Source organism: Notechis scutatus, chromosome 2 (genome assembly GCF_049901735.1).
Source record: "Notechis scutatus isolate UNSWTSFEM ecotype Mainland chromosome 2, rNotScu1.2, whole genome shotgun sequence".
NCBI classification, from domain to species: Eukaryota; Metazoa; Chordata; class Lepidosauria; order Squamata; family Elapidae; genus Notechis; species Notechis scutatus.
In genome coordinates this window covers 218,064,162-218,089,321 of record NC_142010.1, presented here as the reverse complement: position 1 = coordinate 218,089,321, position 25,160 = coordinate 218,064,162, and the positions used below count along the sequence as shown (strand labels likewise).

Here is a 25,160-nt window from a genome sequence, read left to right as displayed (position 1 = left end):
CCCATAGCAACCTACATTAGATCTTGAATATAAAACCTGTGAGTACTTACAGGACATCAAAATAATCAGAGGGGATTGGTCAAGCCATTATATATTTTCTCTTTCAGTGTTTCTATTTGCATGACTCATGCCAACAGAGGTTCAGTGCATTAGAACCAATTCTGTTCCAGTTCACAGGACCCATTCCTATCTGATTCATGCTACAGGCCATTTTCTTTTCTTTCCTGCTGTGTGACATGCCTGAAATTCTGTAGATTATAGTGAACAAAAAAGCTAGATAGACACGGGAGGAAAAATTGGTGAGTCGTGCTGCAACTGCCTCTTTCACAGAATTTGTATCAACCTAAAAATACATGAAAAATATGCAGATTGCAATTTTATTTTTAGTGATTAAATCTAAACAAGGTTAGATGCCAATTTCTAATTTAAAACAATGTTACATGCATGTTCATTATACAATTGCCCCAAGTGGTTAAAGAATCCTTTGGATATAGGCCATACAGAAGTTAAGTCGAGGTGTCCATGTGATTGGAAGTGATTTTATGATCTTTTTGCAGAAGTCATTAAGCAAACACAGCAGTTATTAAGTAAACCCATAGCTATTAAGTGAAAGCTTTTAAGTGCTGTCATAAGTGTGAATCCATTCATTTGATTAGGTGTTTTCATGTGACTGAGGAATGGTGTGACTGATCAAAAAAGTGACTGGTTGCCAATGCCCGACATAAGTCATTTTACCACGGGGTGCGGGGTGGGGGAGAGGCAGTGCAACTATTTGTGATGGCTCACAAATGTTCCACAGCTGGCATAAATGCAAATAGTTAAAACTGATTGTAAATTGAGAACTACCTAAAGTAATTTGAATTCACACCTTCTGGAAAATGTTCATTTGATGTAACTAAGAAGTGGAAGTTGGAGGTGGCAACTTTCTGTTTTGCTTGCCTTTCTCTAAAGAAAGCAATTTACATTACCCACCTTCACATAAAGTTACAGCCCATTTTGGGTGTAACATAACTTGTAAACTGAAAAATGACACATGCATTGCCCAGGGACTTACAGTTGTTCCAAATATTGATGTTTTCCGATGGTTTCAGAAAAAGAACTTCTGTTTCAAAGCACTTGTTCTGTCTAAAAGTGGCAGAACACACAGAATGAAACAAAAAAAGCCCGGTATTTTCCATGCTGGCTTATCCCTTGCCAATGAAAAAAATGGCTATTTTGCCTCCTCTTCCATACTCAGAAGAGAACAGACCCAGCTGGTCTATTCCTAATTAAGTCTATTTAATTTCTCCTGACTTTTTTTTTGCCTAGGCTATGGTATAATTCAATGTTTAAAGAAAAATTTGGCTTATTCTTTATTTGAGATTAGATCACAAAATAGCCAAGTTTATCTCTGGGGAAATGATATTAGCAAATAGACTTTATAGGAAGAAAATTTAATACTTAATTCAAGTGATTGAAAATGAGTGGGATAAAGGCTAGGAACTGAGATAGGACAGCTTGTGAAAACTGATGCTGTTCTAAGAAGCACTGGTAAAAGAAGCATGAATTTCGAGCATGCAATAAAAGATGAAGGCTCGTATATATCTGAAAAGTTTATTTTATTGGCATGGAACTAATCACATTTTCAATTCCTTAAGTTCTTAAAATTAAATGAAATAATCACATATGGTCAGCCATATTGGCAGAGATTGTTAGGGAACCCTGTGGGAAATTGCACCATAGAAATAAGAATCTATGCATTCCTCTCCCAATTCTCATACTTACTGCCATCATTTTTTTTTCATTACTCTGAAAGCTTGAGTAAGTTTACTCCATGCTCCAAATGCTGAGGAATAATCCTTAATGATCAATCAATCTATCAATAAAACCATCCAGAATAGAAGCATTTTGTTGTATCCTATACAAAGCATGAAGTTTACCCATTTAGCTGGGAGTAATTTAGTGAATTGCACCATTAGTGTTATAGTATGACATATTGTGCCAATCATGATCTCAGTTCTCATGAGTAATTTTATTTCCTACACCAATATATCAACAGACTTTAAAAATGCCATATTTGGAGGGGCCACAAACTTTCTTTAGAAAAGTAATAATCTTTTCTCTCCCACTCCTGTGGTTCTCCAACATTCAGCCCACTAAGCTGGTTGAACGGTCTCTCTGAACAGGGAAGGAACAATGGAGAAAAAAGGTATGGCAACTAAAATGGCAACTTTTTTGAAACTTTTAAAGTCCCTTGTCAAAGCATCTAGGTGTGCGTATCTGTGGAGATTCTCAGTCATACAGGTCATACATGTCTCAAAATTTCTTGTTTTTCTTTTAAGACATTTCGCTTCTTGGATGAGAAGTGAAATGTCTTCAAAGAAAAATAAGAAAGTCCAGTTGCCTATTGAAAAAGCACCTTTGGGACATACTTATGAACCAGTGGTGGGATTCAAAAAGTTTTACCACCGGTTCAGTGGGCATGGCTTGGTGGGTGCGCTTTGCGTGCATGCACACACTTTGCATGCATCTGCATGCCAAACGCGCACTTCACGCAGGCTCAGAGGTGTTCCAACTCACCTCCTGCAAGCCTGCAGTCTCCCGGTCGCTTCAGCAGCTGCCGCATGGCACTCTGCTGTGCCACGCAAAATAGCTGCACTTCAAAAGCAGAGGATAAAGGTGAGTATAAGAGCCCGGGTGGGTGAGTGGGCCCAACAGCAGAGTGGCAGAGAGAACCGGTTCGGTCTCTGCTGTTCTTCGTTGCTATCGGCTCAGCAGAACCGGGCTGAAACAGTAGAATACCGCCACTGTTACGAACCATTTGAAAATTAGGCACACACTTTATTTAGAGCAGATTGCTCTTGTAAAGGAATAAAGAAAAAAGTAGCTCTAAAATTCTAATATCCTCCCAGATATTACAAATTCACATGTGAATTCAGCATCAATAATCAATAATGTAGTTCTAAGACAGACAAAAGATTTTAAGCCATTATAAAGACGACTTTTTTTTTTACTTATTTCACAGGTGATTATACCACAAGCCATGCATATTCATCTTCAAGTAGTTTACAGGTATATGGAATACAGTGATAAAAACAATCTGAGACAACATAGAATCTAATTCATTCAGAGGGGCATGGAATAATATAACAGCAACAGATCCATTAAACCCAATAGCAATAGCACTTATACATATATACTGCTTCATAGTGCTTTACAGCCCTCTCCTAGTGGTTTACAGAGTCAGCATATTGCTCCTAACAGTCTGAGTCCTCATGTTAACAATCTTGGAAGGATGGAAGGCTGAGTCAACTCTGAGCTGTTCAGAATCGAATTCCTGGGATGAGCAGTGTGTTAGCCTGCAGTACTGCAAGCTTACCACTGTGCCATCAGGGCTTTCCCTAAAATACACAGACCTCAAACTTCAAGATAATCCAGGAGGACTATCTGTAAAGATGGTTCAAAAAGATACAGAGTTGTTGAAAGAGTTGTTGAAAGTTTGAAAGCCACTGTCAGGTTATTAACTAGCTTTATTCAATAATCAAGAAAAATGAAATAATAACCATGCTTTAACACTCAGTCCTTTTCTTGTGATGTGTTTGGTGAAGTTGTGCTAGCTTTGGTGAAGTTCTGTATCTGGAATCAGCAATGGATTAGATACTGCATACTCTATACAGTATTGCAAAACCCACTGATATTTGTACATAAATAACAAGTTTATGGTACTTCAGAAGAAACATTAAAATGTCAAATTACCACCTGAATCTTTTTAATAACATTTTTGCTTGTTTATGCTTTAACTCCAAATGTTCTTAATTCTTAAAATTAAAATCTTACAATGCCATCTGATCCTTTCCTTTAATGAATGTTTTCATTATGAATGCTATAACAATATGCATGCCATCAGCAATGTCCCAAATTGTATTTTTAAAATGGACGGAGGTTTTAAAGGTATTTTTCTTTTACTTAGTATTTTCTTTTCTTTTTTAAAGGGTTTTTATTTTTTTAAAAAACAAACATACACATACAAAACCATCTTCCATTTTATATACTTACAGTGTGTCAGTTGGTTACGAATCTTTTGTGCTAACCTTTTGAAGTCATTACTCACAGTTTATATCAATTTTCACATTGTCAAACTAACATATGCTTATATATTTATCAGTTATTAATCACCCATAACTAAGCTATTTATTCCATCATTTTATACGAGATATTCCAAGTTTTATCTTAAAAATTTATGTTATACTTTTAACCAATAGTTATATATGTCTATATTATGTTTTATATCAGTCTATTAAATTTCTATCACAGAATTGTATAGTCTATTACATTACCATGTCTTTTTATCCAACCATTGATAAAAAAAAATCCCATCTCATATAAAATTGTTGATCTTCTTGTTCTCTAATGTCAATTTACTCATTTCAGCACAGTCCATAATTTTCTTAATAACTTCCTCTTGCATAGGTATTTTATCATTTTTCCAATTCTTAGCAAATACAATCCTAGCCGCTGTTAAAACATTTACAATCAAATATTTCAACTCCTTGTTATATATTTCCGGTATAATTCCCAATAAAAAGATCTCTGGTTTAAAGTCTATATGTTGTTTTACCATTTTTTCCAACCATGTATGGATTTTAGTCCAATATTTTTTTGTGTCCGAACATGTCCACCACATGTGGTAATATGAGCCAGGTATCTGATGACATTTCCAACATTTATCTGATTTATTCTTAAACATTCTCGCAAGTCTCGTTGGGGGTAGATGCCACCTGTAAAACATCTTATACAAATTTTATTTATATGCAGTTGACATTGTCATTTTATAATTTTGAGACCACAATTTTTGCCATTTTTCTAAATTAATCCCATATCCAAAAATTTTCCCCCAAGCAATCATCGTGTCTTTAACTTGTTCCTCTTCCAATTTAAATTCTAATAAATGTCCATAAAGTTTTTTAATTACCTTTTCATCAGTACCCATCAAGATTTTATCTAAACCAGTCAACTTATCATAAATACCTTCTGTTTTAACATCTTTGTCAAATCTAGATTGTATTTGCAAATATGAAAACCAATTCATTTTTACACCTTGTTCTTCCAACGCTTGCATAGATTTAAGTTCACCCTTTTCATTCAATATCTCACCATATCTAACTGTTTGTTCCTCCTTATATATTATTGGATAAGAAAAAGCTTCAATAATAGATATCCATAATGGAATTTTTAAATAGTATTGTCTTTTTATCTTCTTCCAATTAAAAAACAGTGCCTCTTGGATATAATGTCTTCTAAAATACCCCTGCGTTTTAGTTCCCTTGTACCAAAGGAAGGCATGCCATCCCAACAGCAAGTCATGCCCTTCTAAGGTCAATAGTATACTGTTCCTTAATGTTATCCATTCCTTTACCCACATCAAAATGGGTTGCCTGGTAATACAATTCCCAATTAGGCAAGGCAAACCCTCCTCTTGTTCTTGCATCTTGTGACAATTTTAGTTTTATTCTTGCTTTTTTGCCCTGCCAGATATATTTCAACACAATTCTATTTAGGTCTTCAAAAAACTCTTTCCCTAGTTGGATTGGGATTGTCTGGAATAGATATAAAATTCTAGGCAATACATTCATCTTAATTGTAGATATTCTCCCAATCAATGATACTTGTAAATTTCCCCATTTTGTCAAATCTGTTGCAATCTACTGTTTGAGTTTAAGAAAATTTACTATTTTCTAAGATTTTTGCTGAAATTATTATAATTTTATTTGCTTTTAACCAAAGTTCAAATACAGAGGAAAAGCATGACAAGAAATATTAACAACACCTAGTTATGTTGACAGATATACAGGAAGTCTTTTGACTTACAACCATTTGTTTAGTGAACGTTGAAAGTTACAACCAGTCATTGCACATACAACCAGCACAGCATCCCCATGGTCACATGATCAACATTTTGGTGCTTGGCAACCAGTATATATTTACGATGGTTAGCAGCATTCTGGGGTCCTGTGATCACCATTTGTGACTTTCCCAGACATTTTCCAGCAAGCAAAGTCAATGGGGGAAGCCAGATTCTTAATAACTGCTTGATTCTCTTAAACAGTTGCAATGATTCACTTAACCATCATATCAAAAATTGGTGCACAGTTTATAAAATTGAGCATAATTCACTTTAAACAACCAACTTGCTTAACAACTTGCTTCTGGTCCCAATTGTGGTCATAAGTTGAGAACCACCTATACTATAAAATTGTTTCATATAATACATTCTAAACGGATTCTACTAAATCTGCTAACTAACCACATTACTGAAAAGAAAATTACTTCTTCCAGCCCAGTACTTGCACTTGAAAATTTTTTAAAATATCTGCTTATTTATTAGGGATAGTTGTATTCCAAAAATATAAATTATGAGTATGTATTTGCAGATATTAAGTATTACCCATGTCCAAAGTTCATATGATAATTATAATAGCTTTTGGGGGGTGTTGAAAAAATGATTCATTAAAAAAAATCAATGGGATACAATATTGCATATGTTCACCTTGCAAAACCAGATCTATACTTTCCCACATATCCCTATTCATGACTGGAGATATCTGACATCTTAGACACAACCTGCTGCTCACACTTGGAAGAAAATGAATTTTCCAAACAAACATTTTTCCTATGTAGGGCTATTTTGGAAGGATGGAAATAATTGGATGCAACCCCTCTGACTGAGAAATAGGATAAACATTACAGATATATAAAATAAGGATTAATAAATATAAACAATAAACATCAGCCATCTCTTGCTTTCTTATCAAGGCCAGCCAGTAAAACCAACTTGTCCCCAGCAATGCTATATTCTGAATAGACAATCATTCCATGTTATTTTTAGACACTTCTGCCTGGAATATTGTAGGATCTATTGAGGAGACTTTGTCCCCGTCCCAGCAATTTGAACATTCAGATTTCTACTATGGCATAACTTTCATAAACATTTATCTGGCATGGTTGTGAATTATGCAGACACTTTGATATGCATATATAAATAAGTAGGTAATTGTTATGAATAAATCATGTTTTTCTAAGCCCAAGTTATTTTGTTTTCATGAGTCAGTTATACGCATTTGGGCCCTAAATCATTTTCAATATCTTACTATCTCTATTTGTGTAGTATTGTGTTCATGTTTTTGCAGAAAATGACAGCAAAAGGACCAATATTTATTCAAGGGTGTGATTTCAGATAGTATCTGGAAAGGTTGCGATTTGGATCAAACAAGCCATCATATATAATTTAGCCATTATATGTGATTAACAATTCTTCATTTTTTATATCTCTTCCAACACCTTATGACAATATTTTATTGGTTGATGAAATCTAACTGAAAATTGGCACCATTTGTAAAGAATCTGACATGCTACTTCTTTAACTTGTGCAGAAATTACTTTAAAAGACTTTCTGTACCATTATGTTTTAAATCTTTAGTTAACATCCTATGTATCAGCAATGCTAGTCCTTATTGATTTGGATTATAGCAATAACACTTAGACTTATGTACAACTTTATAGTGCTCTATAGCCCTCTCAAAGTGGTTTACAGAGTCAGCATATTGCCCCCAACAATTTGGGTCCTCATTTTACCCACCTCGGAAGGCTGGAAGGCTGAGTCAACCTTGAGCCTGGTGAGATTCGATCTGCCAAATTTCAGTAGGGATAGCTTGCAGTACTGCACTCTAACCACTGCACCATCGAGGCTCATTATCCATCAGTACACATATTTTCAAAGATTATTTTCTAATAATCAGTAAAATATTTAATTTTTCTCTAACCAGATGATTTTAAAATCATTGTTTTTAAGTGAAAGGTTGGTTTAGGGAGCTAGTTTGATGTGTTGGTTAAGGCATCAGGCTGGAAGCCAGGAAACCATGAGTTCTAGTCCCATCTTATATACAAATATACATCTTATATACAAATCTTATATATTCCTAAGAGGTCTGTAGGGGGCGTGCATAAGCGCACCAACGTGCCTACCGTCCCTGTCCTATTGTTTCTCTTATTCTTCTTTTATTTTTCTTATATGTACCCATTTCATGTATTCACAACTATGTATACACTTATACTTATTATCTTGTAAACAATTGGCAAATCAAATAAAATAAATAAATAAATAAATAAATAAATAAATAAATAAATAAAGCTTGTTGGGTGACTTTAGGCCAGTCATATTGTCTGTCAGTCCTAGGAAGGAGATAGTGGGAAATAGTTTTTGAAAAACTGTGCCTAGAAAGGGCAGAGACTTTTCCAAGCAGTTTATGTGAATTGGACATGATTGAATGGACAATGAAAAAAAGGTGGTCTAAAACAATATACATGAAATAATGCTTTTGATTTGTGTTTTCCAGACTTTGGAAATATTTTTCAAGAAAGAGTTTAAATTGTTGTTCCTTCATTTGGAGCTAGTGAGATAAAGTAAACACCAACTATTAACTAAAGAAATACAATTGTAAAGAAAAATATATATTTACCCATAAGAATTCTGACAGCAAGTGTGTGTGTTTGAGGTGGGGGAGAGAGGGGGGAGGGAGGGAGAGAGGGAGAGAGAGAGAGAGAGAGAGAGAGAGAGAGAGAGAGAGAGAGAGAGAGAGAGAGAGAGAGAGAGAACACAGCCCCACTTTAATTCTCCTGGAACTCAAACCTTACCTGGCTACTAGAATTTGAATTGGTTAGGCATGTATTGTTGTATGTGTCCATGGGTGAAGATTTTAGTGTGTGTCCATGAGTGAACAATAATCTAATGGTATTATAAATGATGGCTTTCATGTATTCTATTTAAACATGTTCTTAATTTCAGTGTTAGCAATCTTTATGAATGACAAAGATGAACCCTTATAACTTTTGTTACTTATATATGTTGATGTTTTCTCAGGATAGCTTTAAAACATTTTAGATTTAGACCCAAAAGAGCACATGATATACAATATGGCAATAATTCATAAATGATTCTTTAAATAAAATTAATATTATTTCATCAGTAATTTAAGGTCAATTTAGTGATATATTAGCAATATTAAGAAAAAACCAAGACATTGTACAGGTAAAAACATAGCTGCCATTCTTGTATTATTGGAGAGAGACTTCAAGAAGTGATCAGAGGTATTAATAAGAAAGTCTATTCCTGGAGGACTGCCAACTAAACCCAACATGAAAAAATATGAAGAAACTGAAGATAACCTTAAGATTGTGATAGGAATATATGGAAAGAGACTTTTTTTTTTTTAATGTAGACCAAGTAAGGAAAAGATTTTCAGTTTAATACCAGCATCTTGCACAGTGTTTACAAGAACTCAGAACCACTGAAGGTGAATATTGTTATAATACAGGATAAAATCTCAGCCTATACTTTTGCCATCCAATTTTGTGGGAAAACAAACCTCTATTATATATAAAAAAGAATAGAGCTACTTGCATTTACACTTCTGCAATTTCCAATCTGCCATTGTCAAAATTAGTTGGTTTACCCACTAGCCATCCTAGCAATCCCTTGGATTACAGGGATTTTCCCACCTCAACCCTATGAGATAGATGTCGCTGAGAGATGGTGATTAACTCTTTGTGAAAATCTTTCTGCAAGCAGAAGCTCCAAGATATATTTTGTAATGGTTTTGTTCCATGATTCAGTTCTGTAATTACTGGGGGTTGCAGGGAAGAAAGAGGTTGATATAATCTGTTTAGAAATTGATTCCTACAGAGTAAAGTAATTATGGGTTCTTTTATACTGTGCAAGGTAGAAAGAAGGAAATGTACATAACTGATTAGTAAGAAGAAGGAGACAGTTTCTAGATCCCTAATTATTGTTATCTTTGTATTGTTCTTGAAAAGTGATGCCCTTGTAGCCATAAGAAGATGTTGAACAGTAAGTCATCGTGAAACTTGGATATTTTTTCATTGGATTCAAGAGACTGTAGCCTGAGTATGTTAAAATAGACCATTTGTGGATTTAATCGAATCACTTTAACCAACTAAACCAATAGTGGTTCAGTTGGACTTCTTACAGTTTTATGTCATTATGTCATTCAAGCTACTTTTCAAGAACAAACCTATATTCGGTACAAATAGTAGCACTAGAAATGATTTACAGGGAGTATTAACTTGAAAAGAATATTGAACCTGCTAAGAGAATCTTGGCAGCTTGAAAAGTACATCTGATGGGATATGAGATATAGTATGAAAAGGGAATTAGGAAAAAAGGTTGGGACTAAGAGTAGAACCCCAAAATAAAAGAATAGAAAGTATACCCTGGCAGATAAGACATTTATGGGCTACAGTAAAGAGGATTGTCCAGTGGCTATTTGTTATTTAGAAGAATCCAAAATGTTCTAAATTGTACCAAATTATACATATTTACTGAATTCTTTACTTATACTTGCTGGGACACTTTACTTTGCAGTTAGCAAGCATTATAAATTGTTTTGGAATGCCATTTGTAATGTGGTTATCTCTTCTCTCACACTGTAGAAATATGAGAAATAAATATTAAGGATTAGTATGTTATATGGCAGGATTTTGGTGTCTGAATATTGCAGATAAGTGGCCTCATATTAAAATGTGCATTACCGTTTCTTTTTGCTGCTAGCACAAGATAGCATGAATCTGACTAAGAGAACCCATTTTTAGCTTTGCTGAAATGATTGTATTGAATTTCATATATTAAAATAGAGATACAATGGAGTAGCTGGTTTTACTAGCTCCACTTTTTTTTTGTAATGCTCTAATTTTTTTTATTGGAATCGGCTGATCATTTCAAGGCTGGTGAGTGCAATGTTACCATTATCCCTCATTATCTTAATGGTTGATGAATGAAACTTACAAATTTGCAAGTTGTTTTATTCAATAGGAAGTTTTAATTATCCATCTGTTAGGCATTGCAGATTAGCACATTTTTCCTCTACTCTGTTGCTAACATAAAGGATGAACACACCACATGGCAAGTAGAAAGCATCAGTTGGTTAACAGATATGCAATCAAAACCAGGCTTGTATTCAACGAAGTTATTTAAATGTGAGAGGAAAGTAATGTTAACAGTGAAATGAAATGTATAGGCTACTGCAGAGACTCTCACAGAAAGATTATAAAAAACATCAAAAAAATTAAAGCACAGAAGTAAGTGAAAGAAAAGCATCATTCTCTGTAGGAACAATTGATCTTTCACTCATACTTTTTTGAGTTTTCCTAGGTCAGATCACTATGGGAGGAAAACTGGAATAAATATGGTAGGTCTCAATCTAACACCATCAAGACTTTTATTGTGTGTGCTTTTTACATGAATTACTGAAAACTACACAAAGAACTTTGTAGAATAAACTATGGGCCTTTTTTTAGCTTGGAGAATTACACTTGAGCTATTTTATATGTTGATTAAAAAAACCAACCCATTATTGCAGTATTCACTAATTCGGTGCATCCATCATGGATACCCACAGGCAGGCAAGGGGGAAGAAAATATATCATGACATTGTTCCACAAATGCTGTGACTAATGTACCTATTTCAGATATTGTGACGCAAATGCATAATTGTAGCATTTGTATGGCGATATCACCTTTGTATAAAGAGTGTACTAATTTGGCACGTAAGCAAAATCTGGAAGTTGAAGGATGAAGTGATGACATCCTTGCAAGATACCAGCTTTAGTCTTTTGACCTTAAGCTTGCTAAGTCAAGCACTTCAGTGTGTCATTAAAAAAAATGTCCTTATTCAGTTCAGTGAGGATGTTTTGGAGAAGTAAAACACAAGATGCTGAGCCCTTGGTTCCCTGTTGTCCAAGGAAACACCACTTTGTGGAACACTAATCCCTTCTACTAATTCAGACATGGGTTTGAATTCAGTTCTTAGATCTGAAAACATCATCTGGGTCCTTAAACTATGAGATTGAGGTTGTTGTTGATCGAAGAGCAAATAAAATCTAAACTCCACTTACAGTACTTATGAGCAATGGCTGATCTTGGCTAGTCTCACATTCCTGTACTCACCTCTACTCAAGAGTATTCAGACTGCTGGAAACACTGTCTATGACACTGCAGTCTATCAGCTCTTCTGATTTGTTTGCCCAGAATTTTAAATCTCTGTTTTGTCTCTGTTATACTTCTTGACTGACCCTTTGAACTGCTGTTCAGTCTGTCTCGACCATAAATTCTCTTTTTCCAGAAAGTGATGTGAGGTTCCCTGGATTTTGTCACTTAACTATATTATGCTGAATAAATTCAGGACAGGTCAGAGGCTCCAAACATATTTTAGATGTGAATCATTTAAGCAGCAGCATTCTTAGAAGGCTAAAAAAATAAGATTTGCTATTATTTGAACACAAAAATACATTACTTTCTAATACAGTTGCATAACATTTTAAATAGATTGATGGGGACAGGAGGGCTTGGGTGATCATCTTCAGAGTCATGCAGAGAAATTTGATGAACAATGTTCTTTGGATTTGTTCCCATTTGGAACCTACAAATAATGCAGGTCCATTTGAGATGTCTGGGGAAAGGTCTTACTTGGTTACCTGGGAACAGTTCAATTCTGTTGGACTTGATGAAATGGACAGGGTCTTCAATTCTGTCATTGCAACCACCTGTCAATTAGATCTCTGTCTCTCCTGGCTGGTAAAAGCTTCCAGATCAGTGACAACCAGGTGGTACAGGAAGACATTGCAACCACCTGTCAATTAGATCTCTGTCTCTCCTGGCTGGTAAAAGCTTCCAGATCAGTGACAACCAGGTGGTACAGGAAGTAATCAATTCTTCACTGCAGGAGCGGATCTTTCTGGAACCTTTTAAGGAAGCACTGGTTCCTCTCCGTTTGATCTCACTTGTCTGGACCACTTCTACCTAGTCTCTCACCTTCCCTTGTAAGGGAAAATGGTAGAGAAGGTGATTGCTTGGCAGCTTCAGAGCTTCAGTACCATCAATCATGTATCCTTTGGGGCTGGCTGCAGGGTTTGAGGCTAGGAGGCGTTGTCTGCATTGGTTTGGCTCCTTTCTCCAAGGCCAGTCCCAATTAGTTTGAGTGAGGGATCCAGCCCATGGCCTCTGTTTTGTGGTGTGCCATAGGGCTCAGTACTCTCTCCATTTCTTGTTAACACATATCTGAAGCTGTTAGTTGAGACCATTCACTACATTGGGATACTTCGGCAATTCTTGGGGCTACTAGGATGGCCCATGCTACATCACTGTTCTGTGAGCTGAACTGGCTGCCAGTTTGCTTCCGGGTCCATTCCAGGTGTTGGTTATCACTTTTAAAGCTGTTCATGTCGTGGGTCTAGGCTATCTGAGAAATCACCTGGATGGGATTAACCCACCTTATCTGTGCTGGAAGAAAAAGAGCCTTTTCTGCTGTGATTCCTGCCCTCTGGAACATATTGTACATTTGAGGTCAGATCCGGTCCCACCCTTTTGGCCTTCCAAAAGGCTTTGAAGACATGGCTATGCCAATTAGTCTGGAATCCCAATGGGAGTGTAGCACTTTTGATGTGATTGATGGAATAGATAACACCTGCCTCTTCCCTATAAGCACTTTGCTCCCTCTCCAGCTTGCTTAGTTTTATTTTAATTGAATAATTGATCTTTATGTATTCTTATAATGTGCTATAACATTAACACAATAAATAAGCTGCTTAGAATCACCATTGATAAGATGGGTGATATACAAGTTTCATATGTAAATAAATCTTGAACTAATCAAATGGATTTTAGTTTAATATTTTGTACACAACTCAGTGCATGATATCTAATGTGTCATGCAAACCAGTAAGCCAACCACGTTTAAATAATCCTAGATAAAGACATAAGGTTTGTCATTGTATATTGCAGTGGTTCCCAACCTTTTTTTTTGCCCCGCACCCCTAAAGAAATTTCACTCGAACCTCACACCCCCTGAAATAAATAATAAATAAAAATGCCAACATATAGCCAATATCCTATTATTTACCTGGACTTTTCTCACACCCCCTGGAATATCGTCTTGCACCCCCAGGAGGTGCGAGCACCCCAGGTTGGGAACCCCTGGTATACTGTATACCAAGTATGGTTTCTACTACTAAACTACATCCCCCTTTTCAGCAAGATTGGACAGACTGGTTACACTTATGACAACCTATTAGAAGCTCTATACTGGCTGTATTCATATGAAACTTTTATTTATGATTAAATCAACTACTACAAATGCTGAATTATAATTCAGTCTCATGTGAATGCAACCACTCTGTTGAGCTTGTAGCTAAGATGCATTTCCTAGTTCAAGTCATCAAACTCTGCAGTGATGCCAAACCATGTGCCATAAAAAGGTTAGAAGAGCCCTTCTTGTGTTTTGTTCCAATTGTGATTGTCTTGATCACTTTGCTAGCATTATACATTGAGTCACCAACTAGCCAATTGCATTGCAGTCTAGTGTATTCTGGCATCATGGGGTTAGTTCATACTTTAGTGTCTCATACAAAGTTAGAATGCTAGTTAATGCCATTAGCCTTGGATAAATTAGCCACATGAATGTTGTTGTACAAACATAATCCTTGTCTTTGTGAAGCTTCTAAATATGATCTAAGAACAATAGCACCTTCCTGTTCATTTTTCATATTAATAAACCCTAAGGGATTTTCTGTCCCTCATTTACTAGATAGCCACTAAGTCTAGTAGCTATTATATTCTTTAAAACTGCTAAATTGCTTTTTCTACTGTCCAACATGTTGGCTATTACTGAATGTTGAGATAGTATACAATGTTTTTGTAAATAAGCATTTCCCTTTCCTTGAATGAAATCACACATATTTAGTGTAACTGGATGACCTTGAAGATTAATGTGAACAGCTAAGTCTCGCTACCACTCCACATCTAAAGACTATGTTACATATGTCTGCTTATTGCCTGCTGGTTTAAAAAAAAGTTTTGGAAAAGCACAATGGCAATTATTCATTTGGTTTTGGGAAGATGAATGAAAGAGCAATGTGGCATAAAGGCAGGTTGCCTTTTAAGGAAAGGGGGCAGACATCACACTGGGTGTCAGATCAGGTGGGAATTTTTGCCAGTGGCAAACCTGTTCCCCCCCTGCTCTGCCCAGTTTAGCCTTCCTTCACAGTGCTTTACAGCCATCTCTAAATGGTTTGCAGAGTCAGCATATTGCCCAACAATCTGGTCCTCATTTTATCGATCTCGGAAGAATGGAAGGCTGAGTCAACTGTGATGTTGAATTAAAGGAGTGATGGTGACCTGGAATGGTGCAAATACCATGAGTGCTGATACCAAAAGGACACCCCCAACATGCCCCCTTCTCCTTAGGAGACAGGATAAGAATCATATCCAACTGAACCTCAAATCATGGGCCACAAATAACTATTTTGTTTTTATATGCAACAATTTATGTGATAACAGATGGACATTTCATTTTGTATGCTAGTCTCACTGGTAACAGATGGACAAATTATTTCATGAACAACAAGAGCTCAAAGATGACTCTCTCAGCGATATTCAGAATAATCACTCCAAAATATAATTTCAAGATCTTCTTTAATTGTCTGAACATACAGCTGTATTCTATTGTTTGTGGTACAGCTGGACTGAACCTGCAATGATCTATTAAATACCTTTAGATATGGCCTGCAGAAAGCTGAGTTTTTCAATTAATTGGCAAATATTTAATAAGGAATATTAGTTATCTCTTTGTAAAATATATGACTTGTACTGTGTTCACCTTAACACAATATGATCATTCACCTTTCTCCAACCTAATGCCTTCTAGATTAATACAATTTCACTGACTATAATTCCCAATCAACACTAGACTGGCTTTTTTACAACTTGTAGTGGTGGTTTTACAACTTCAAAAACAAATGCAAATATTATAATTCTGTTCTACAGATTTGGTTTCTTAAAGTCAGAATATGGTGCTAATTTAGCTTAGTTTTCTAGTGACTCCTGTGCCATTTCTGTTATCTCTGTGCTTGGATTCGCTATTTTAATAATTCAACAATAGCTAGGTGAAGAGTACTTAATTCCATCTATTATTCTTGGTCATCAATGAAATATAATCTTATTCAATACAGTTGAGTAAATGAATTGATTTAATGCTACCAGTTAAGTTATCAGAATATTGGCCTTGAGTTTTTTATATTTCTGTAGACGTTTTAATTTAGTGGAGTTACTGAATAATGGTACAATAATACTGAGGGACATTTTAGAGACTTCCGGTTTGCGAGGCTTCGGCAGCGGCAGGGATTTGCGATCCAGCGTGATCCCTGCCGAGCTCACTGCCAAGGTTCCCCCGATCCGTTTGGATCTGGGGGATATAGCTGCCCTGCAGGGGCAGCTGAAGACAGGGGGGATCTGGAAAGGGGGTAGGGGGTGTCGCAGACCCCCTCCCCAGCCAGCAAATCCCCCTTTTCCCGAGGCGGAGGAGCGGCAGTCAGCAATGGCCGCCATGAAGAAACCTGCAAACGGATAAGATTGTGCAGGAGGAAGAAAATCGGGGAAATCGTGAGAGTTGTTTCTGGACCGGGATAAAATTGCCAAGGGATAAGAAAGTTTCCTGGGGCTTGAAAATTGCTACGGAGAAGTTGTTACATTGTTTCCAGAGAGAATTACAAGCGGCACACAGAATTCTAAAAGGGAAAGTTTTTTTTTTTTCCTTCACTCTCCTTCCTAACATGATAACGGATGGAACAACAAGAGAAATCTGAAAATCTAGGTAATTAAATACTGAAGAGATAAGGATTTCTGAATGTTTTTTTAAAAAAAAGACTTAAATTTTTTTTTTTTTTTTGCTGTGAGTGGGAAGGGAGAGGGAAAAATTGGATTAGAATTTGAAAATAAGGAGAAGACTCCCTGGATTTTTAAAGAGCTATAAATACTAACAAGGCTTCTGAGAGATATATATTAAATGGAACTTTGTGATCAAACTCCAATCCCAGAAAGAGAAAATGAAGGAGAAAGTGCTTAAAAGAATTAACCTACTTGGATTGCTTGGTGATTTTACCACTTTTGAGAATTATCTCTGATTAAAAGCACTTGGGTGGTTGCTTGGGAAAACTTTTTCTCTTTATAATGGAATTACTTGTGGACAGATTGAAACTTTTATATCAAAAATATGAAAAAGAAAAGCAAGAAGGGAAGGACGTTTATGATACTCTTTTTCAGTATTTAGAAATGGCGGTCTACACTTATGTAAAATTGAATGGACAACAGGACGACTGGGATAAAGAAGAAGCCATTTTTGATGAACAAGTGACTTTGGCTGGGGAAGGAAAGGAGAAAGAGAAAAAGGAAAAAGAGACTTTAAGACCTATAAAAGCAATCAAAAAAGAGAAAAACAAGATGAAAAAGAGATATTATGTTAGAAGACAACAGAAAGGAGGAAAGCAGAGAAAAAGGGAGGTGGAAAGGCAAAGGGGTAAAGAGGACAGAGAGAAGAATAAGCAAGGGAGAAAGGGGACGAGAAGCCTCAATAGTAGAGAGCAAGATGTAAAGAAACAAAAGTTTTTTAGAGATAATGGGTAAACTTTATTGATAAAGGGATTCTAAAGGTACATAAGATTGTTTTTTAAATTTGTATTTAGAAATAATTTTAGAAAGTTGGAAATAATGTGTAATTTAAAGTGTGATAAAATGTTTAATATAACTTAGTGAAATTTGTCTTAAGAAAAGGGGAACATTTCATGAAATAAGGATTTGAGATATGATGTGGGGGGGGGGGATAATTGTGGAAAATATAAGTATTCCCAAAAGGCATGTTATTTAATTGAAATGGATAAAATGGTTAAGATATAAAGGAGTTGGAGAGAAAGATACAAATGAATGTCAATATTAATTAGATTGTGTTATTTCAGTGGAAATTTTTTTTTGAAAGGAGAGATTTGAAGTAGGAGAAGCAGGAATACCTTAATGAAATAATGATTTAAAATATGTGATGTGGGGGGGAATAATTATGGAAAGTAGGTGCTCCCACAAAAGTATGTTAATTAATTGAAAAGTAATGTGCTAAGTGTTTATGATATAAAAGAATATGAATATTAATGAATAGATTAGTATTGGTATTGATAATATTGTATAAATTTAGAATGTACCAAATAGAATCCCAATGTAAGTTACCGTGTTGCCGGCGTATAAGGCGACTTTTTGCCCTGAAAAGATGCCTCCAATTGGGGGGTCGTCTTATATGCCGGGTCGTCTTATACGCCGGCAAATAGTAATTGGGAAGCACTGCGGCTGCCCGCGGCTGAGGCACTTTGCGCACCGTGGAAGCGAATCCCGTGAAGCCGAAAGGAGCAGCCAGCCTTCTCCCAGCTCCCAAGGAAACGAGGCTCGCGCCGCCTGAGCTCCGCTGAGGTATCCGGCTGGGGCTGTCAGGAGTTGTTACCGCTGGCGCGGCTCCGCGGCTCCAGTCCCGCGTTGCCTCGGGAAGGAAGGCAAAACCAGGAGCCGCTGCTGCCATTGCAAGCGCCGCAGCGGCTCTTCCTTTTTGCCTTTCCCTTCCCGAGGCAAGCGGGACTGGAGCGCGCAGAGCCGCGCCAGCGGTAACAACTCCTGACAGCCCCAGCCGGATACTCAGCGGAGCCCGGGCGGTGCGAGCCTCGTTTCCTGGGAGCTGGGAGAACGGCTGCTCTTTCAGCTTCACGGGATTCCAAGTAACAAAAGTGCCTCAAAAAAAAAAAGTGCAAAAGTGGAAGGCGTGTAGTATTAACAAACTATATTTTGAGTGGAAATGTTGGGGGTCGTCTTATACGCCGGGTCGTCTTATCGCCGGCATATACGTAGGTATTTTATATTAAGTATTATAAATGTAGGGGAAAGAGGTAAAGGCATCATACTCCAATTAGTGTACAGGAGAAGCTTTTTTTTTAAAGAAGAAAGATAAAACGATAGCTGGAAATAAACAGACAAAGAATAATAAATATTATGATTTGAATTGAGATGAGATAAATAAAATAAAATTAAGAGAATCTAAGAGAGAGAAGAAGCTATATAAAAAATTGAAAATGGTAATAAGATATGGAATGGCATATAAAATGAATATGAATTTGAGTTGGTGTCTGTACAAAGAGTTTTGACCCGGGATTAAGCAACTTTCAGAAAAGATGTTTTTTTTAATGTTTATATGTTTTGTGTTCTTATGTGTTTATGTTTGAATGAGCTAATAAAACCTTGGAGAAAGGTTAGAAAAGGACAATGGAGAGAAAGATAGAAGAAAATAAAGCAAGTTAGAAAGGGAAAATATGTGATTGTAAGGAAATGTGTTAATGTTGTAAAACTTTCAAATAATTTTTAGAAATTTTTAGAAAAAAGGTTTTATGTTTATCTTGTATGTTTTGTATGCTTTTAAAAATTAATAAATTTTGTTTAAAAAAAAATACTGAGGGACATTTTGCTTACTATAAAAGTTTATAAATTACTAGTCTTCAATAGATCTTGCGAGAAATCACTTTTTAACTCTTTAAAATAAAATATGATACACATTCTGCTCACTATTATTTTCCAAATAAACTGGAACTTAAAAAGCAGAATTAAATTCAATCCTTATATCCTATATTTGAGGGGTGTTCTTCATTTTTTTGAAGATTGTGGGCTGTTTCATGTAGTCTTTTCTAACAGTTAAGCTCTTGTTTATGCATGGCTTGCTGGGAATGTTCATAACTCACTGCAAATATATCTTCAGGTCTCCAGCAATGTAAATTGAAAAGCCATCAGTGAGCCTGGAAAAATTTTTAGTAGTAAGGACAAGCCAAGATAAATAGGAAGGGCTGGAGTTATGCATCATGTTAAGATATAATCATAGATCACAAAGTCTGGGTTCACAGGATACACTTAAATAATACCAGCCAAACAACATTAGAACTCACAATTGTATGAGAACTTACAGCAACTTGATAAAGCTTTATTTCTCTCAGTTGACTCTGTAAGAAATCTGTTAATAAACTTTGCTGTGTATATGATATATGTATTATTCATCATACTATAAATCATACATCTAAAACAGAAATCAGTAATTGGTACCTAGAAGCACCTCAGAAAAAAGGGATTAGATCAAAAGGCATTAATACATACTTCTTCATAGCTGTAAATATAACTTTTAAAGAAATAAAACCAAACAGAATTGTACATCTTCTAATACGTACCTCCCATATGCAAAAGGAATGTTTTAATTGAATACATAGCAGGTGTGTGTTGAAAGCTCTGCCAGGGAGTCTCTGTTTATAAATGAATCTTTAGAAAGTATGCGGGAAGGATTGAGAAGATCCATACCTCTCAATGCAAGGTTCTCTATACAACTCCTGATATCCTTAACTGAGTTCCATATTCCAGGATTCCAGGAAACAGGATCCCAGGAAATAATAACCTATAGAGCAAAGATCTTTTACCTCAGTTTTAGGATAGCAGCTCTTCTGAGTGCACTAGATTAGATTAATTGGTTTCACTATTTATCTGAATTTTTAAATCAAAGAGTTCAAGATTGTATGAAACAGGTTGATGATACTCAATGGAATGAGAGGATCAGAAACCTAATTATTCCAACTAAACTAATGTCCTGACCATAGCAAAATATTTTTTGTTGTGGTTAATATTCAATCAGTTTTTGTTAGACCTCAATAGAAGATGCTATTCCAAGGATAGCTGTATTGTTTTGCCCTTTGAAATTTAAGAGCATTTCATTCACTGCCCTTGGGTTGACAAGGTTGACTTTGCTTCACTTCACAGCTCTCATCCTTAAGGAGGAGTGAGGAGAAGCATACTTAAATAGATGCTGTAACCTTGTCATTTATATCTAGTTTAGTGCAATGAAAAGGTGGAACATCTGCAGGCTTCCAATCTTTTTCAATTCACCTGGGAGATCTTGCATTATCAGACAGTCATGAAGATAACTCAAATTCTTCTTTTCAAAGATAAATTGTCTTGGTGACAGCTCATCAGAGGACAGTTCCACTTGCATTACACAGTCATCTTACCATTTGTAAGTTTTCTGCCCTGGGAGGAAGGTGGTAACATCTCTATTAGTTCAGATTTAACCTTTGGAATATTTAAATGCTGGTTTTGTAAAATTTATTTTCGAAAGAAAATGACTGAGAAAGCATATCACTATTGGCCATTATTAAAACTCCCCTGCTTTTTAAATAAATATAAACTACTAAGTCAATTTGAAATGTTATGAAGATGGAACATAACTGTACATTCCATTAAAAAATAGTACATATTTGTGTTGATCATTGCCAAATACATATGAATCTGGCCCCAATTCAATTCAATATTTTATATAATATAAAAAGTATAATAAGTTATATATAGATTCTGCTGAAACATTGCTACAACTTTAAAAGCACAACTATAAGGCATTCAGCTTTGTTCGGGTATTTTCCCACGTCATTGTAGTTGTGCTTTTAAAGTTGTAGCAACGTTTTGGCAGAATCTCATCTGCCATCATCAGGCTTCTGTATTGTGTTCATCTGTGAGTCTCACTTAAGAAAACATATATATCTATCTATCTATATCTATATCTATATCTATATCTATATCTATATCTATATCTATATCTATATCTATATCTATATCTATATCATCTATCTATCTATCTATCTATCTATCTATCTATCTATCTATCTATCTATTCTTAAGTTTTCGCGGGTACTTACATGTATGGTGTCCAGCTTTGTTCGGGTATTTTCCCACGTCATTATAGTTGTGCTTTTAAAGTTGTAGCAATGTTTCGGCAGAATCTCATCTGCAATCATCAGGCTTCTGTATACTGTTCGTCTGTGAGTCAGACTTTCACAGCCGTTTCTGTTTTAAATTTGGGGCTAGCCTACTTCTGTGCCAGAATGGTTTTTTCTTCATCCTGATTGGTTGGGAGTCTTGGTCTGTGTTTATTGGTCTTGGAGTTTACTGTGTTCTGCTTGATTGGTGTTTCTAATATCTTCTGTCAGTTTTGTAGCTTTTTTTTTGTCTTGATTGGCTGGCAACATTGTGTTTCCTGTATTGGAGGCTTTTAGTGCGGCTTGGCTCCGATCTAATCTACAAAAAAAACAGATGGCACACTAGGACACACCATATACCAGAAGAAAACACACACCAACTGCTACCTCAATGCCCAATCCCACCACCACCCAGCACAGATAAACTCCGTAGCCAAAACACTAATTGCCAGAACCAAATGCCTGGCAGACAAGACACACATAAAGATTGAACTATGCACCCTGACTAAAGTACTGACAGCCAACGGCTTCCACAAAAGCAAAATCACTGGCTTGATCCACAAAAACACACTGAGACATAATGGAGACCTAGAAGATGAACAGACCTATGGAACAGCTGTCCTGCCCTACATAAGAGGTACTACAGACAAAATCAGTAAGATACTACACAGGCATCACATCAAGACTGCCTTCAAAACAGAAAACTTCCGGTTTGCAGAGCTTCAGTGGTGGCAGGAATCCGCGATCGTGTGCGGTTTCTGCTGTGCTCGCCGCTGGAGTGCCCCGATCCAGCCAGATTTGGGGCTATAGTTACCCCGTAGAGGTAACTGAAGACAGGGGAGATCCGGCAGGGGTCTGGGGGAATCGCAACCCCCCCCCTCAGCTGGCTTAACTCCCTTTTCCGAAAGCAGTGGCGTGGCGGTCAGCAATGGCCACCACAAAGAAACTCTCATCCAGATAAGAATGTGCAGGAGGAAGCTGAGAAGTGAAAGTTTTGGCTGACTGGGATAACAAGCAAGTTTTTTTTCTCATTCTCCTTCCTTACGGTGACAGCAGATGAATGAGAAATTGGAAAAACCCGCTTTGGCATCAGCAGGTAATTAAACTGGAAAATTAAAGCCAAGGGGACAATAAAGATTTCTGAACATTGGAAAAAAAACTTTTTTTGCTATAAGTGGGAAGGGAGAGGAAAAGAATTAATATTAAGATTTTGCTGGAGGAGGCTGCTTGGAATTTACAAGACTAGAGTTAAATTGTAACAAGACTTCTAAAAGATACATTTTAATTGGAACTTTGCAGCTGAATTGTAACCCCAGGAGGAGAAAGTGTAAAAAGAAGAAAGTGTTAAATGAAACAATCTCTGTGTATTTGGACTGCTTGGTGACTTTGGGACTTTTGGAAATTGCTATTTTAAAGATTAAAAACATTTGGGTTGTTTAAAAAAATTTCTACAATGGCATTACTTGTCGATGAACTGAAAATGGAATTCAAAAAGTATAAAGAAGAGGAACAAGAAGGGAAGGGCTCTTTTGGCTCCCTTTTCCATTTCTTAGAGATGGCGATTTCTACTTATGAGAAACTACAAGAACAAGAAGATTTGGAAGAAGAAGAAGCCATCTTTAATGAACAAGCAACTCTAGCTGGGGAAGAAAAGGCAAAGGGAGGAAAGAGAATGGAGAATTTAAGACTTAAAAAAACAACCAAAAAATGGAAAAATAAGGTGAAAAGTCGATATAATGTCAGAAAGCAACAGAAAAGAGGAATACAAAAGAGGGTGGAGATCAAGAGACAAGGGGGTAAAAAGGCTAGACTGGAGAAGCAAGGTAGGAAAAAAGGGAAGAGAAGCTATAAAGGTTTGAAACAAGATGTAAAGAAACAGGATTTATTTAGAGATAATGGGTAAAAATATAACTAAAAAAGAGATTCTGCAAAAGTACATAAGACTGTATTGTATTTGTATCTGAAATAATGTTAGAAAATTAGAACATTATATGACTATAAAATGGGATAAAATATTAAAAGGAATGTGTAAAGTGTTTAAGACTTAAATGAATATTAATCTCAATGATAGAGTTTAATTGCTATGGATTATTGTTTTAATTATATTATAATCTTATTATCTTTTCTTATTTTAAAATATAATACGTAGCTTTAGAATGTACTAAGCAGAATCTGAATGAAAATTATGTATTATTTTAAGTGTTAAATTTAGGGGAAAGATATAAAGGCGTCATACTCCAATCAGTGATTACAGGAGAAATTTTGTGTTAATGAGAAAAGATAATAGATAGTTGAAACAGAACAGACAAAAGATATAAGTATAATGATTTAAATTGAGATGAAATAAATAAAACAGAATTAAGAGAGTGAAAAGAGGGGAGAAGCTATATAGAAAATGTAGAATGGTAAATAAGATATGAAATGGTATATAAAAGTGAGCATGAATTTGAATTTATGTCTGTACAAAAAGATGTAACCCGGGACTAAGCTGCTTTCCAAAAAGAAGTTTTATGTTTTCATGTTTTGTGTTTTGTTTGTGTATGTTTGTTTATTGAAAATTAATAAAATTTTGGGGGAAAAAAAAGACTGCCTTCAAAACAGACAGAAAAATAGCAGGCATCTTAAGAAACCCCAAAGATAAAATTGACCTGGAAAACCAAGGCATATATGAAGTCCCCTGGGCATCATGCCCTGCCACATACATTGGACAGACCAATAGAAGAATAAGTACCCGCCTAGATGAACACAAAAATGCAGTAAAAAAGCTGGAACACACTTCCTCACTAGTCCAACACATGAAAGCCACAGGTCATAGCATCAACTTCAATGGCACCAAAACCTTAGCCACTATAGAAAACCCCAGCTACAGAATTATCAGAGAAGCCATAGAGATTGAAAAAAGACCTGAAAGCATGAATAGAAGAGATGACTCCACCAGACTGTCAATTATCTGGAAACCTGCACTCTCAAACAAAAAAATCTCCACACCACAAGCCAGCCAAACACCTGGGCACAAACAGACTCCCCCTGATACCTCCAGCTCAAACACACCCCAACCAGGCACCCAGATGAAACCTAGCTTCCTAATAAATGATAGCTGTCTGTTTAGTGAGCCAAGCCTCACTAAAAGCCTCCAATACAGGAAACACAATGTTGCCAGCCAATCAAGACAAAAAAAAAGCTACAAAACAGACAGAAGATATTAGAAACACCAATCAAGCAGAACACAGCAAACTCCAAGACCAATAAACACAGACCAAGACTCCCAACCAATCAGGATGAAGAAAAAACCATTCTGGCACAGCAGTAGGCTAGCCCCAAATTTAAAACAGAAACGGCTGTGAAAGTCTGACTTACAGACGAACAGTATATGAAGCCTGATGATGGCAGATGAGATTCTGCCGAAACATTGCTACAACTTTAAAAGCACAACTATAATGATGTGGGAAAATACCCAAACAAAGCTGAAT

The 25,160-nt window shown here is 36.1% G+C and overlaps 1 long non-coding RNA gene across 1 annotated transcript in view; it reads right to left on the bottom strand.

Moving 5' to 3' along the window:
• LOC148132512 (uncharacterized) overlaps positions 1–25,160 on the bottom strand; it is a 204,997-nt gene that overhangs the window by 209 nt on the left and 179,628 nt on the right. The gene's annotated exons all lie outside the window — the stretch shown is intronic.